This window comes from Eptatretus burgeri, chromosome 14, assembly GCF_056783735.1.
Source record: "Eptatretus burgeri isolate ZD-2024b chromosome 14, Ebu_testis_v1, whole genome shotgun sequence".
NCBI lineage: Eukaryota > Metazoa > Chordata > Myxini > Myxiniformes > Myxinidae > Eptatretus > Eptatretus burgeri.
Window position 1 is genome coordinate 65,934,906 of NC_140974.1, and position 15,356 is coordinate 65,950,261.

At 41.1% G+C, this 15,356-nt stretch overlaps 1 long non-coding RNA gene across 1 annotated transcript in view; it reads right to left on the reverse strand.

The window, feature by feature from the left end:
* LOC147013492 (uncharacterized) overlaps nt 1–15,356 on the reverse strand; it is a 48,421-nt gene continuing 33,065 nt past the window's right edge. The window contains exon 3 of the long non-coding RNA XR_015051342.1: nt 1–512. This is a non-coding gene — a long non-coding RNA (uncharacterized LOC147013492). The remainder of the gene's footprint in view (nt 513–15,356) is intronic.

Sequence of the window (15,356 nt, forward strand, 5' to 3'; positions counted from 1 at the left end):
TCTGCTAATGAGCTCCTACGTGAGGTCATGGAAGTTGAGCGAACATCGAGTGAAGGTGGAGAGGTTCCTGCAGATCTTTCTAGCTGGTGGGAAAGGCCTAGCGAGATCATTGCCGAACATCGCAGCAGATTTGGCGGTTTCAAGTTGCGTGGAGAACAAAAAACAGAACATACAGATCTATCGTATGTTGTATGTGATTGTGTACACACGGTACTTTCATCATGTTCTGAGAGCACACGTTGATTTGGTCATCGTTTCTTGGTCAACTTGCACATGAACATCTGATAACATTGCAAAACTCGCACAAAAACAGCATCCGATTGAACTTGCCTTTGGTCCTTTGCTAAGGAATGGTGAGCTGCGCAGGTCTCAGCAGCTAAGCAAGGGTCCAGTCAGTTTGCTTGAAAGCCAGATTGATCGATGAATGACTATGCAGTTATTGTGTCCTCCATGATCATCATCGAACTGCTGGATCTAGATCGTTACTGGATCCTTTTCTTTGTAACAGTAATCTGTAAATACAGGCCGCACGAAGCAGTTCTTGCATTCACACCTGAAATGTAATCAGATAGTCTTGTCAAGTTTAAATGAGTGGAGTGGATTGTAGATATGGAAAATGCCAATCTATAAAAATGAAAAATAAAGTAACAAAAACAAAAAAAAACAAACAGAAGAATTTATAAGTAAGAAAGAAACCTTTGATACAGTTTAGAACATCATTCTTCATTGTTTGGTCCAACAAGATGGTGCAGAAGTATCAAACCCAATCAATGGAATCTCCGACAATGAAGCTGAGCACCCCGGACTGTTACTGTCACATGACAGACAGGTTGATGGCTTCTCTGTGTTCTTCTTGCCTCCATTTTATTTTATTCCATATGTATGATTGAGGATCATGGAAGAGCAAGAGTAGAATGGAGGGGAGCAAAATAGAAAGGGGGAAACACCAGACGCTAACTCGAAGTGAGAGTGAGATCGGGGGGGGGGGGCGGGGGGGAGAAGGCCACATGGGGGATGAAACAGAAAAAGAACAAACCAACCGATAACTAACAAATGAAAAGAGGTGAGTGGGGGTGTGGATGGGGGCAATCACAATAACCTGGAAAATGGGAGTGCTTGGAAATGGGGTCATTTGGGGTAGAAGAGATCATAAGTATGGATGGGCCATGGCCTGAGGTCGTGGTGAACAGCTGTCTCGAAGCTCTAGAGGGAAGAATGAGACTGAACAGATTGGGAAAGTTGGTCCCACACGTGGGAGGAAAGAGGAACAAATGAGTGGAAATGAGTAGTGAGCCTGAATTTTGGGAGTTTAACAAGATGAGGGTTACTGGCAGACTATGTGTGCCATGCAGAAACCTGGGATGGACAGAGCAAAGAGAGGGCAGAGGGTGAAAGACCAAAAATTAGGTGGTAGATACAGCGCTGAGGTCACAAATCTGTCTACAGTGTTGAAGTAACAGGCCTAGACATTCAGCTTTGTCACGAGAGATCCCAATAATTTTGAGGACCTTGCTTTCCATGACCTCAAGAAGGATAAAGTGTGATACAGGAGCACCAGCCAGAGGGGAGTGCAGTACTCCATCAATTTGTGAATGAAGCCCTTGCTTAGATTGTCAAAAGTTCAAATTGGCCAAGTAAAGACCTTGCACGATGAAGGATACCCAGTCAGCAGCTAGCTTTGGACGCCATCTTGGAAATATGATCTGCCCAAGAAAGATCACGGCTGGAGGTGAAGCCCTAAAATTTTAGTCCGTCTGCCCTCTCTTGGCTTTATCCCTCCCAGGTTTCTGCATGGTGCACATGGTCTGCCAGTAACCCTCTTCTTGTTAAACTCCCAAAATCCAGGCTCACTACTCACCTCCACTCGTCTGTTCGACGAACTTCCCAAGTCTGTTCAATCGCATTCTTCCATCCAGAGCTTCAAGAAAGATGTTCACCACTAACTCGGGTCACCTCCCCCCAACACATACTCATGATCTTTTCTACCCCAAATTATCCCATTCCCAAGCATTCCCTTTTTTCCAGGTTGTTGTGATTTTTTTCCCCTCATTCCCTCACCTCTTTTCATTTGTCAGTTGTGGTTGGTTTGTTCGTTTTCTGTTTCATCTCCTCTTTCCCCTTCATCTTACTTCGTTTAATTCAGCTTGTGTGCAGCTTGTTCACCCCCACGTTTCCTTCATCCCCTCGCCTTCATCTCACATTAATTTCTTGTGTGCCGTTTTTGTTTCCCTCTTTCCATTTTGTTCCCTGCCATCCTGCTTTAGCTCTTCCAACAAGCCTCGATCATGTATGAAGTAGAATAGCTGTCCAGCCTGAGTTTGATTACCAACCCGACTAGAAACTTTCGGATTGATGCTTCGCACGCAAGCTGTTGCATCAGAAAGTGTGGATTGCAAAGAAAGTTGCAAGACACCCAGATCAACATCCATCTGAGCTCTCCCTCAGATGGATGTTGATTTGGGTGTCTTGTCTGCTATAGTTGATTGCTGGTAGTCATTGAAGGATTCCACGGTGTCTTTCGCGAAAAGTAGGTGAGTTATCGCCAGTACTCTGGGCAAATTCCAAATTCTTGACATATTCAGTCAAATTTCAGGCCCGCCAGGTCGTGAAAGACTTGTGCCAAAAGTGTCCCCACGGACAAACCCACAAGGTGGGAATAATTGGGGTCTTTCAGTGAGCGGTAGATATAGTTTTTGAGGTTTGTCGGTTGCAGTCGGAAAAGAAGATATTAAAGTTAAATTGCAACAACTGATTTAGTTACCTCCACCATAAAAGTTTGGCAGAGGTTATGTATTCACCCCTGTCTTGTCTGTTTGTCTGTCTGTGAACAGGATATCTCAAAAAGTTGTGGACAGATTCGGGTGAAATGTGGTGGAGAGGTTAGGTGTGTGACAAGGACGAAATTATTAGATTTTGGTGAAAATCCAGATCTGGATATGAGAATTTTTAAAGCGATTCTTCAGCATATCGGTGATGGGCCTAAATACGATGTGTAATGTGATATCTCAAAAAGTTATGGACGGATTCGGACAAAACTTGGTGGATGAATTACGTAGGTGACAAGAACAGGACGATTCGATTTTAGAGGTCCGGATCCAGATCAGACCTATCTATCCGTGAGATGCAAAACGTAAACCGTTCAGCCTGGCCGAGTGCTGTTCTGGCTGAAATCTGTCTTCCCTCGTATGCAGAACATGGCTGCGGGTAGCATCATTTGCTGGGGTGCAGCTGTCCTGATGATGCAGTGACCCTGTAGGTGAGAGCAGGAATTTGTAATTTGGCCAGGATGCCAGCGATACCTCACCTAATCGTCGTCAAGGACGTTGTGGGATCTTTAATGCCCACCAAAGACCAATGTTGGTGGTCAGGACACCCAGTTTAATGTCCTTCCAAGGGATGGCACACACATTGGTGAATTCCCCTGCCTGCAAAACACCAGGATGGCAGTTTATCGCTGAGCTGAGATTTTAACCGAAACAAGATGGCCCAAAGGTGAATGTGCATAGTTAGAGGGCCTAGGCTATCCTGCCAGTCTCATTGCAGTCTGTGAAACACAGAACAACCCACTGCAAAACGTACTGACAACTGCCATAAGAGTTAACAGGTGACATTGGATATAATCCCACATGCGATGGTTTACCACCTCAACTTTTATGGGAATCCACTCCAGGCTGATGATGGCCGGTAAGCCAGAAATGCCTCTGTCGATCGATTCCTTTCACAATGAAGGGGGTGGAGGGGGGGGGTGGACTAGTGAAGGGATATCTGGTGTTACCACAAGTCCTTGTAAAGCTTGTCGGCTGACTGATACTGTGGTTAGCAGTGCAGCAGCTGACTGACACTGCATTCAACAATAGGTGGTTCTGTGTCTTTCACAGACCACAACTAAACACCGAAGTGTGTGTGTGTGTGTGTGTGTGTGTGTGTGTGTGTGTGTGTGTGTGTGTGTGTGTGTGTGTGTGTGTGTGTGTGTGTGTGTGTGTGTGTGTTGTAAAAACTGCTCAGTTGGTGATTGGCTTTGGAAGCCAGTTTTGAATTGTGATGAGCTGAATCTCTTGACTATATCATGTTTTCCTAATCCTACTCATGAGTATCATACAAGGTGTCCCCAAAAAATTGACCACAATTGGATGTGAATTTGTTGTGATTGTAGTAACATTTTATTTGGGACACCCTGTATATTCAGTCATATCAATACCTGCTACTGTGTGACAACCCGTCCACATTTACTTTCCTGAAATGGTTACTTTTTCGATGGAACCAATGCTCTGTTAATTCAGTACTATAATGGATGAATGGATGGATATCAATATCCTATCCATCATTTACCTAATTATATTGTTTTTTGACCTCCTTGCTTTTACAATCATTAATTTTTTTATTTTTATTTTTAAAGATAAGGGTATATGAAGCATTTGCAATAATTTATTTTGCTTCTTGTGATTTTTTTTTAAATCCTGAGTTGTTCAACGAGTGGTTTTCTTCTTGACAAACTGGTTGATTGAAAATGACACGGTTATGCCCAAGAGCTTCCTTGGCAGGATTATGTCTAAATCTGATCACACAATAATGTAATCTTTGGTCGATTCAGGTAGTTGTCACATTCAGTTGAAAAATATGACATGCTTTGAGTGTTACGTGTCACTTGCTTTTCCTTATGAGGTTAAGATTTTTTTTTTTCAGATCTGAAACCATTGCACAGATAGATTTTTTTTTTTTAATTTGCTGGGGTGAACAATCTATTTGACACAGCCAAGATATAGCTGTAGAGTGATAAAACGTAATTGCCTGATGAGGTTTGGTTGTCGGTGTTGAAAAGGAATTTTTTAATTATTATTATTATTGAGGATGCTGTCTTGTAGAGAGAGCACCACCAGTTATGAATTAAGGTGGTAAATAAAGTGCATATATACAGTACGAAGAGTGTTCACAAAATTATGAATGAGATACCATAATCCAAGACATGCTAAAGTTTTTCATGATATCGTCCAATAAATAATAATAATAATAATAATAATTAAAACTGGTAAACCAGTAATCCTGGGCTTCAAGGCGTGACTCCATTTTAACAAATTTCAACACCATCACCCTGTCACATGATATGGGTTTTCCGAGTTAGAAAGTTAGTTCAAGTCTGCAATGTGGCCCAGCTACGGGGTCCCTCATGTTATATCGATGAAGGATTGAAAAGCCCACAGCAATACATGATAGAGAAAGAAACTTCACGTTGGACAAATCGAGGCTGGACAAATTTTCAAGTCCCCAAAAAAGTCCAATAACTCCACATTTGCATATTAATGTAAATGGCGAACTTGTAGAACGTGAAAATATCTTCCAGAATTTATGGTCACTTTTTGTCTGTCTTCTTTGGTTTTCATTTTACGACATGTCAAAAATGGGTGATTTTAAACTTTGGGGGGCTCTGGGGCCTCACTGGGGTAAAATACAGACATAGCGTAAACATATTTGGAGTCCCCTCTTCAAGGCCTATCAGAATCTGTCATTAAATTTTTTCAACTCTCATTTGCATATTTGGCATATTTAATGAGGCGAATCGGCATCATTTTAATCATATAAATTATGTAACGATTTCGATGAAATTAACAACTTAACATTCCAATGGAACCTTGCAAATGTGTGCAAAAGTTTGAGGCTGTCGTATTACCCCTTCTGGAGAAGAAGATGTTTGTAGGTTTTGGAGAAAATCCAATATGGCCGCCATACCACGTGACCTACGTCATCAAAATTTTCAAAGTATAAACTTCAGGTGGAGAGTTATTAAATGGATAAGTTTCATTGAATTTCATCCAAGCGTTGTTTTTATTTTATGACATTTAAAAAAATGGGTCATTTTCAACTTTGGGGGGCTCTGGGGGCTCACTGGGGTCAAATACAGACATAGTATAAATATATTGGGAGTCCCCTGTTTATGTGCTATCGAAATTTGTCATTACATTTTTTCAACTCTCATTTGCATATTTTGCATATTTAATGAGGCGAATCGGCATCATTTTAAATCATATTAATTATGTAACGATTTCGACGAAATTAACAAATTAACATTAACATCGAACTTAGCAAATGTGTTCAAAAGATTGAGGCTGTCAGATTATCCCTTCTGGAGAAGATGTTTTTAGGTTTTGGATAAAATCCAATATGGTTTTTTTTTTTTATGGTTAAATATGGTTAAAATTTTTAAAGGTTTTTTTTTTCTTTGATCCAATATGGTGCCTGACCAGTGACCAATGATGTCACTTTTATGAAACTATATTTCCCGTGGGTCGTTGATCAATTAGTTAAAGTTTTGCATTGATCGGTTAGCGGTTTCAACAATTGAAACTGGTTCTAGGCATTGCACTTGTTGAATTATGACATCATAATGAAGGTGCTGATGACATCATCTTGAATATATCTTATTCCCTATGGGGAGTGCTTGACAATGAGCCATGTTTCAATTTTTTTCCATGGAGTGGTTTCAGAGATATGGAGGTGCAAGGTTTTTCAGTTTCTTCAAGATGGTGCCTGTACCACGTGACCTGTGACGTCATAAATATGACAAATTGTACAGAAGGAAGCGCACGTATTAGTAAAATTTCGTGTCAATCAGGCTAACAGTTGCTGAGAAAATGATTTTTTTTTTTAATGTAGGCACGTACGTACATATGTACGGCACACGTACGACACGGTCAATCACTGAATCCCACGTTCCACTTTGCAAGTGCAGGGTAAGTAGAGTGACTCTCGGTGGAGTTCATACCTCCACCAAGCTGAACAGTTTACGTTTTGTGTCCAACTGATAGGCCGGATCTGCATCCGGACCGAAACCAAAATCATTTCAATTAGTCTTTGTCACACAACCCAACCTGTCCACCAAGTTTTGTCCAAATCCATCCAGAGCTTTCTGAGATATCCTGCTCCCAGACAAACAGGGATGAAAACATTACCTCCATCCACCTTTGGTGACAGTGTATAAAACACAAGGTGCATCTCTCATTGATGCACCTCATGTCTTTCCGAAGGCAGAGTAACTGCAATTGTACTGGAAAAGTTACATTAACCTAAAAGGCCGTCCACATTGTACTCCACATCACTCATACTGATGAGAGATATCCAAAATGATACAGAACATGGAGTATCTACAAATGGAAGGAAAGTTAAGCACGAGCTGTGTTTTTCTGTATCATAGCAATGACCGAGAATTTATTCATAAACCGTTACGTTTATCAAAAATATTACCATAATTGTTAAAGTATGCGTGTTTGACAAATGAATTGGGACAAATTCAGACGTTTTGTTGATTTTTTTTAATCACAAAATGAGAATGTCTGGTAATGGCAATGTTTTACACCAAATAACATGCTGACTTTACAATGAGGCTGCTGGGCATGCTGACTTGACAATGGGGCTGTTGGCAACACATTGTGTAATGTACGGCTCAAGACATCCAATGATGTCACAAAGGAATTAGTGTGTCAAAAATGTCAATAATGTGTACAAGCACCATTACAACAAATGGCTGCTGCAGCCATGCTCCCTATCACCTGAAGCCAACAGAGAGAGAATCCAAAGGGAGTTGTTGCCATTCCCAGTGGAAAGCAGCCTTGAACTGTGCTAGGCTCTGCACAGGGGGTCCATTTCATTAATTCGATGCCCAATAATGTCCTAAACATGCTCTATTGGATTTAAATCAGCACTCCTTGCTGGCCAGATCAATGTTGCGATGGCATTTTTATGCAAGAAGTCGGAAACTGCGCAAGAATGGTGGGGTCTAGTATTGTCATCCCCATGAATACAGGTCTTGTGAGAAGTAGGTGACTGTCAAAATGTGGAACAACAACATGATCCAAAATGTCCCTGCAGTACTTTTAGCCTGTCACTCTATCAGGTTACCCTGTACAGTGACGAGGTCTCGTTTGCAATCGTAACAGGCTTCATCTCCTAACATATCCACCACCAAACAAGATGGACTCTGCGATGTTCTTGGGTGTATGTGCTCTGTTAGGTGGCCACCAAACCCGAGTTCTACTATCAGTGTCATGCGGGAGAAATTGGCTTGCATCGTATCAATGGATCTTCCTTCAGGATGTGAGATTGCAGCGTTGACGTGACCGGCGCCATGCCACGTGGGCTGCTTTGTCTTCTGTGGTGAGAAGAGGGCATCTTATTGGTCTGATGGGTATGTAACCTGCAGCACGAAGCTGGTTCTGGATGGTTCTCATTGATAACCTTCTAGGGAGATTCCATTTATGCCACAACACTGTCCTTGTGGCAAAAGGAAAACATCTGACAAGCCTGATCAGAGCTGCATTTTCTCTGTTAAAGGTCAACCTGGGTCATCCAGTTGGAGGTCTGTCTTCAACATCATTAATTTGTTGATATCTGTGGACCAATCTGCTGATAACAGTCCAAAGGAAGCAAGGTAATGTCCAATTTTACTATAGGTCCTCTTAGCATTGTTCATCCCAACAATTTGCCATCTTCAGATTTCACTAAGTCTTCTATGAACCATAGTAACAGTCGACCAATGGAAGTACACAACGGCATCTTTACCTTTTCCAACGCTTGACCAGGTGAAAGTGTTTTTTCAAGTTGATAACTTTACGGTGCTGTAGATACAGAGGAGCTGTGGGCATGTTTTGATTTACAGATTGGAGTGGATTCATGGATTTGTCCGAGTCAGTGCATGTGAGGGTGACAGTTTTCTCAGAGTACATCAACTTCTGTGTTGATTCTGTCATCTGTGATAAACTTGTTAAAACATCTGAATAACAAGCCATGGATTACCAAGGAGCTGAAGGACTTACTTAAAGAAAAGAGGGAAGCCTTTTTGGAAGGAGATCCTGTACAGGGTGATCCAAAAAGACCTGGACAACTTTGGTTCTTAATATGTTTAGAACCACAAATGATACAATGATACCCTTTAGTTTATGTGATGCAGAAACTCATACAGTTTTGTGCACATCACAAATACACTTTAATGTGAACTCTGTTTGTTGCGTGCAGGACATCAAGGCGGTACATGGGTTCTTGCCATGTTTGGCTTAGCATGTTTGCATCCATCAGTGTGTATGAAGTTGTGATCTGAGAATGAAGATCCTGCAGGTTTACCACCTTTGTGTTGTAGACAACATCTTTGACAAACCCCCAAAGAAAATAATCAAGGGGGATATGTCTGGTAATCATGGGGGCCAGGCGGTTGGTCAGTCTCAGTCAATCCAGCGACCTGGAAATTTTTAATTCAGGACGGCTCGAATGACTAAGGCCCAATGAGGGGGAGCATTGTCTTGTTGAAAAATGATATCGGGTTGCAGGTCTTCAATCTGTGAGAAGTTGAATCATTCCAACATGTGCATGTAAATTGTTGAGGTCACTATATCCACCGCAAAGAAAAACAGATCCACCAAGCGGTCATGGAGAAGGCCACACCACACATTGACCTTTGGATTGTCGCATACGTGTTCAATGATTACGTGGGGGGTTTTCAGAGCCGCAGATCCTCAAATTGTGCTGGTTGACCTTCCCCAATACGTAAAAGCAAGCTTTGTCTGTGAACATGACTCTTTTCAGGTAGTCTTCATCTTCCATGTGACTGAGCATTTCCAAGGTAAGCACCTTGCATTTGGGTCCTTCATTTGGTTTGAGTTCCTGCAGCATCTGCACCTTATAGGCATAAAGCTTCAGTCTTTTATGCAAAATCCTGTGTACATTGGTAGTTGGTTATCCCAGGTCTCTGGATGCACATCAAATTGATTTTCTGGGAATTTGTTGAAATGATTCATGCACACTCATTCAACATCTGCTGCACTCGTGCTTGGTCGACCGGTACTTTTCTGTTTCTGACAAGTTCCAGTCTCTTTAAATCTCTTGTACCACTCTCTGATACTAGTCTGCAATTGCAGATTCCTTCCATACCTTGTATGGAAATTACGCTGAACTTGCATGTCGGATCTCGTCTCGATGAATCTTTCGACTCACTGAGCTTTCTCCTGTGGAGTCACCATTTTCTTTTGCATTAAAACACCAAACCGAAACGAAAGAAAACTTTGAGTTTCTGTATCATATAAAATTAGACAGAGCAATCAGAGATTGCAGACCCTCGCCAGAACTTGTTTTGTGTGGTTTTGTGTGGCGCTTGTGTACTTGTATGTTTCGTAATTAATAAGACACATAATTACAACTGCCACTTTAAAACTGCTGGCAGTGATGACCGGGTCCCAACACATCCCGCTTTGATGCAACCCTGCTTTCATTGGACACCTGACCCTGAACCTGACGTTTTTCATTATTATTAAATTTAATTTAGAATGGGATTAAAATGAATTCAATTCATATCAAATGGAAGACCAAATAGGTAAAGTCCTGCATTGGAGTCATCAGAAGGAACCCAAAGAAGCAAAGATGAAGTCATCAGGAGGAACCTGGATAGGATTTGCATTTCAGCTGCAACTCCTCTGCCCTCAAACCCATCCAGGCACAGCCAAGTGAGCCTTTAAAAAAAAATTAAAAAAAACCCAGATCAATTTTTTTAAATAATTCTGGCTGCCAGAACATGTGTCCGATTAAGTTGAAATTTTAAATTTGTATTCCCCATCACAACTTGATCATAATTGTGAAGTTTCATTTCGATTGATTAAGCGATTCCAGAGAAAACATTATTTAATATTTTTCTTCAATCCAATATACCATGTGACCTATCTATTATTCCTCAACAAACTTCTACACCCAAGGCTTGGGGAACATTTGTGTGAAGTCTCCCTTCGATCTGTCTGGCTGTTTCTAGAGAGGAAGATTTTTTTTTTTATAGGTTTCAGGGTAAATCCAATATAGCTGCCAAACCATGTGACCTACGACATCATATGTGTGAACCTTTTGTTCCTCATGGATAGGTGGTCATACATGCAAAGTTTCGTTCACCTTGATCTGTTCAGCCACTTCAGGGAAGAAGATTTTTGAAGGTTTTAAAAATATATATAAAACAACGTGGCTGCCGAATCACATCACCGATGATGTCATCTATTTTCTTTCTGTGGACCATTTTATCCCTAGATGACCCTCAAAAATTTTCATACTGATCAGATGTAGCGTTCTACATATGCAATTAAGTCGTCATAATGAAGGCACCTATGATGTCATTAAAAACACACTTATTCCCCATGAGGAGTGCTTGCCGTGTGCCAAGTTTCAATTTTTTCTTTGGTGCAGTTTCAGAGATACAGAGGTCCAAAGTTTTTCCAGTTTTCCAACATGGCTGCCACACCACGTGACCGATGATATCATAATTGTGATTAAAGCATTCTACATTAGTCGCATCAATGGTGAAAATTTTGTTTCAATCCAACAAGCGGTTGTGGAGAAAAACACGAAAGTTCTGTACAGACAAACAGACAGACAAGCCGGTAGGCGGCGATGGGTCGCCGAGCATGGAAACTATAAGATATAGAGCAAAATGGATGTCATATAGCGGATAGGGAATCACCTTAAGATTATGCATATCAAATCTCATACAATTCCATCAACTGATAACTACTCAGTATCCATTTGAATGAAAAGTACTGAAAATGTGGTTTGAAATTGGATATCCCCAAAGTTCGAGGGGGTGCTGTGGGTGAACAAAGATCTAAATCTAAAATCCGGCTCGATCGTTTGTGCACAATGTATTCCAGACGATCAGTGTGAATTTTCATGACCATCCGACTATAACCCTAGGAGGAGTAGCATTTGGCACGAAGGCACCTCCAGCTCTCGCATATTATCGATTTTTGCACCAATTTACCTTTGACCCCTGACCTAAGCGAAATCGGTCAATATGTCCTGAGGCAAAGTTGTAGTAGTCATTGAGTACCATGAACCTGCAAAGTTTCATTCGTATCAATGCACTCGCCTGGTCGCTAGGGGGCCTTCAATTTTTACGCATACCCTAATTGTAAGGGGACGCTGCGGGTAAAGTATTCCATATATCACAAAAAACGGAATATATTTGATGGAGCATCACCTGAAGATCATTCGTGCCAAATTTCATTACCCTACGTGGGATAATGGCTTTCGGAATTGATTTCGCGTGAACAGTACCGATTTTGAAGGTTTTTCGGTTGTTGCTAGGGAACCAAAGCATCCATAGCAACCATCCCAATTTCCAAAGCACTAGGTCATAAGATGTACCTACCACCCGAGTTTGGTCAAAATCCGCCCACGTTTACTACCAATTATGCTGATGACAAATGAACAAACATCCAAACAAACAGACAGAATTACTGACAATAAGGGTCACCTATTTCGGTGACCCAACAGACAGACAGATAAACAAACAAGCCGGTAGGCGGACATGGGTAGTCGACTACCCAATAGAACCTGACGCGATGGGCTCGTTCGATGGGGAATGACCTGAGGATTAAGTACAAGAAAATTCATGATTCTAGCTTCAAGGGTTAATGCTGCAGATTGTTTTTTCGTTAAAATACCCCCACATTTAGAGGTTTTTCGGCTGTAGCTTGGCTACGGAGGGGTCCAGAGCAACGGTTCTTTCTCACACATAACTAGGACATACCATGAACCAACCATACCAGTTTCATGTATATCTGACTCAGTCTCTGAGATATAACGAACTTCGTTTTTTTATTGTTTTTGACCAGGGTTCATTCAAAGTCTATCTTCTCCGAAAGTTTTCATAGGATCCGGCTGGAAATTTTTGACAATATGGCTGAATGTACTGTCCACAGTCGCTCGTGGCCCGATTTTTGATTTTCGAAAAAATTAATTTTTTATGATTTTTCAAAAATTTCAAAGTCCCGTTGCTAGGCAACGGTGGTGTCCATAGCAACGGTTCTCATTTGCACACAACTAGGTCATGGTATGAACCTACCAACCAAGTTTAATCGAAATCGCCATTGTATTAACTGAAATAGCCATTTTAAATACTGATAATAAGGGTAGAACAAATCTCAAAAAAAAATTTTTTTTTAACTTTTTTTTTCAACTGGATCGACTACCCAACAAGAAAAAGATGTCGTGCAGAGCACGATACTTGCAAAATCCACCCCCCTCTCCAAAGGTTGCCATGGATACATCAAATCGTCCATTTCATTTAGATTAAAATTGACAATCTTAATCAAAGCTCAGGTCAATCGGATGTAAATTGACGATTTTAGAAGTTTGACCTTGAGTTGACCTTTGACCTTTTGATCTCAAAAATAGTTAGTTTCCCAATTCAGTGATGTACTGTGAAATTGTTGTTTAATTTTCAAGTCGATCGGATGAAAACATGATGATTTAAAAATTTGTCCTCAAGATGACCTTTTGACCTCAAAAATCAATGGGCTTCTCATTTGAGACTACCTCTAGAACTTGGTGAAGTTTCATGACGATCGGTTTCGAATTGTGACTTGTACGCGATTGACAGACAGACAGACAGACAGACAAACAGACAAAATAACAAAATCGACTGACCAATATACTTGAAAAATCTTAGATTTTTGGTTGGAAATAAATATTTCAGCAGAAATAAGTATTTGGAAAAGTTACAAGGTCAAAAGTGGATTATCAACGAAAGCTAGAACAGAATTTTAAAGGAAATAATTTCTGTGCTGCATGGCAGTAAATGCAGATGATGATTGGATCCAAGGACATATAAAAGAGGCAAGTAGACTGCACTAAAGACTTTGTTGATAACCTGAATGTTTTTTATTGTGGATTTGATGTTCCTGATTTATTTTTTGGTGCGTACAAACTACAAAGTCAATTCTCGTGGAAGAGCTCCAACATTAAATCGATCAGGACAGCAACAGAACAAAAGAAACAGTACTCATTAGAAAGAGAGAGGAGAAACACCAACGGCATGGTTGAAGGACAAAATCGAGGGAGACATTGACAAATAAGGGATTTGGGGAAGAATGAGGGGTAGGGGGAGGATGCACAGGGTGGACAAGGTGGATACAGAAGATTTCAAACTTGAGAATGATTCTATTGTGGAAATGTCAAAAGAGAAAATTCGTGATTCGGATGAGAGTCTTGTCGTGAATGTGTATGAGGTTTGTAATGTATTTATAAGCAAGGCGATTGGCTCAGATGGCATTTTAATAAGGTTTGGAAACTTTGTAGTCAACATCTTGCCCTGGTTTTTCCATGTATTTATCAATCAATCTTGGATAATGGATAATTCCCCAAATTGGAAATCTTCATTTATCATTCCAGTAGCAAAAGTAAAAGACCCAGTGTGTTGAATGATTACCGCCCAGTAGCCTTGACATCTAATGTAATGAAGTGTTTTGGACGGATGTTGTTGAAATTTTTGAGTAGTCAAATAGGCTTGGTTGACCAATCTCCATTTGCATATCAGAGTAATAGGGGTGTCGAGGATGCTTTGCTTGATTATCCCCAAAGATTGTTCCATTATTTAGATACTCTCAAGTCTTATTCAAAATCAGTATTTATTGATTTCTCCAGTGCCTTCGACACCATTGTACAACACATTAATTTACAGTTACTGGAATTAGATGTCACACCGAGGCTTTCAAGATTAATTCACAGTTTTATTATAGATAGACCACAACGGGTAATGTATAAAGTAAGTTACCCAACGTCGCTTTTAACAAGTTAGTTTCGCTACAACGTCGCTCCCAAATCGGGGAACACTTTTCCAACAATGTCGAGAAGTTTCATTATGACGTCACGGATTCCCGTCAGTGTGCCTCATTTTTCGACTTTCCCCTCTCTCTCTCTGGCGCAGGATTAGTAATTACTTGCGTCGGCGGACCAGCATCCCAGGTGGTTGGTGCAATATTCAGTACAGTATCTACTGTATACGTAAAGATGTAAAGCGACAAGAGGTGAAAGGGCACATCCCTGATCCACGCCATTTTGACGTTGTAGGAAAACTTACTGTCTTCTTCATTGTTGTTTGTTTGAAGCGCAAGGCTGCAGGGTAGCATCATTGGGTGGAGGCACAGCTGTGCCACTGCTGCAACACCTTCTGCAGATCAGGGCAGGAATCTGTAATTTGTTCATGGTCCTGGCGATAGCTCGCCTATTCTTCGCAAAGGACACCACAGGATTTTTAACGTACGGCAACAAATGCTGGAAGTCGAGATGCACGTTTAATGTCCATCCAAGGGACGGCACACATGTTGATGAATCACCCTGCCTGTGAAAGTTTATAGCTGGGTTGGCATTCGAACCCAGGATAAACAGCTTATAAGCGAGTGTGCGTACCTCTAGGTCATCCTATCAGCCCAAGAACGTACGGGTAATATGGTAACACGTTAGGTTTTTTGCCTCGGAGCTCCAAAAGGTTGTTGTCTCCCCCATTTTGTTTTCTTTCTACACAAGTGACTGCTGCAGTTCAAGTCCTAATTGCATTTCCT